Source organism: Pteropus vampyrus, unplaced genomic scaffold (assembly GCF_000151845.1).
Source record: "Pteropus vampyrus isolate Shadow unplaced genomic scaffold, Pvam_2.0 Scaffold82, whole genome shotgun sequence".
Taxonomy (NCBI): Eukaryota; Metazoa; Chordata; class Mammalia; order Chiroptera; family Pteropodidae; genus Pteropus; species Pteropus vampyrus.
Genome location: NW_011888863.1, coordinates 2,318,842 through 2,320,790, shown reverse-complemented (window position 1 = coordinate 2,320,790; position 1,949 = coordinate 2,318,842).

Sequence of the window (1,949 nt, the reverse complement as noted above, 5' to 3'; positions counted from 1 at the left end):
GTATATACCCAAGAGAACTGAAAGCACTTGTCTAAACAAAAACTAGTACAGGAATGTTCACAGTGGATTATTCATAATAGCCCCAAATAAATGTAACCCAAAGTCCATCAACTGATGAACAGATAAATAAAATGTGGCATATCCACACAACGAAATATTATTCAGCAATAAAAAGAATAAATTACCAATACGTGTTACTAGATGGATGATCCTTGAAAACATTATGCTAAGTGAAAGAAGCCAGTCACAAATGACAGCATATTATATGATTCTGTTTATATGAGACATCCAGAGGCAGATCCATAGAAACAAAAAAGTAGATGCGTAGTTGCCTAGGGCTGGAGAGAAAGAAGAAAGGGGGAAGGAGAATGGAGAGTGACTGATAATGCATACGGGGTTTCTTTTGGGGATGATAAAAATGATCTAAAACATTGTGGTGATGGTTGGAAAGCTGCACCATAACTCAGTGAATATACTAAAAACTAAGTGTGCACTTTAAATGGGTGGATTTTATGGTATGTGAATTATACCTTAAAAAAACTGTTATAATAAAAACATACAAACAGTAAGTTTGTCTTAACTCACTCTCTGCATGGCTTATAAAGTTAATAATATGTGTGGAGAGGGCGAGGTTCTTATCAGTACAAAGGTTAAGGTGAATCTGTCTTTCAGGGATTCGTGCAGGTGACTAAATTAACTGATACCAAAGAATTGCTCCTGGTGGTACACTTTAGCAGCATAAATGTCCCTTAAACCTCTTAAATTGAAATGGCCCCAACAGAGGTCAGAATGAGCATGAGATTGAGGGTGCTTCAGGAACTCACTTTAACAGCAAAGATTACTAGCACACTCCTACATCTATATGTAACTTGAAAAGTGAAACCAGAATCCATCCCATCCCAGTACACCCACCAAGGCAGGCTATGCATTCTGGAGGAGAGTTTATAGGTAAGGTTTAGAAAGCTGCACCACTAACGCCTGCTCATTTTGTTATGCAAGTGGAAAAGCCCCATCTTTCTCCTCACTTCTCATTAGCAGCAGGTGAGTGGGTGGGGGGAGGTGGTGACAAGTGCCTATCTAGATTTAGGTTTCCACCCTTTTAATTTACCCAACATCAGGAGAAGCTGACTTCCAACTCCACAGACAGCAAAAATGCCAAGTCATCAAAGGTGACATGGCAGCAGCAGACACAGTAACAGGAACAAAGTTTCAGCCTCTGGGTGGCAAATGGGTAAAACACATGCATGTGGGTTACAAAAGTCCTGGCTCAGCCATCTGAGCATCGAGCCAGTGAACTGTACTGTTCATGGGCACAAGGAATATTGTGCATTCCCTCTCCCCACTGGTAGAAGAAGCGTTCATTAGAAGGAAACAAATTCATAGCAAGAGTGAGAACTGTAGACTCCTGACAGAGGGACATAAGGGGAGCATTCTAATTTTGTCTTCATGGAATGGGCACTTGTCTCCATCAGTGCCCAATCTAAGGCTGTAGCGATGGTGCCATTCCTGCCTCATATGAGGAGTTTTGTGTCCAGGATTGTGGGATGCACAGTAAGGAGAGAAAGCCAAGACTGAGTCTTGGATACTTCTAGGCATCTTAGGGATTCCCAGAAGTATTAGTGAACAGAGGCTCTGTACAGCATGTCCTCAAATAACATCTTTTCATTCAACATCATTTCATTATAACATTGATGAGAATTTTAAAAAAAATCAATTCCCTGCCAAGGCCACTATCTGTGTGGAGTTTGCATGTTCTCCCCATGGCTGTGTGGGCTTTCGCTGGGAATCCGGCTTCCTCTCACGTCCCAAAGACGCAAACAGTAGGTGAATCGGCGTGTCTACATTGTCCCAGTCTGAGTGAGTGTGGGTATATGCGTGAGAGCCTTCTGCAATGGAAGGATGTCCTGTCCATGATGGGGTCTCACCTTGCATTCTGACAAGCTCTGGAA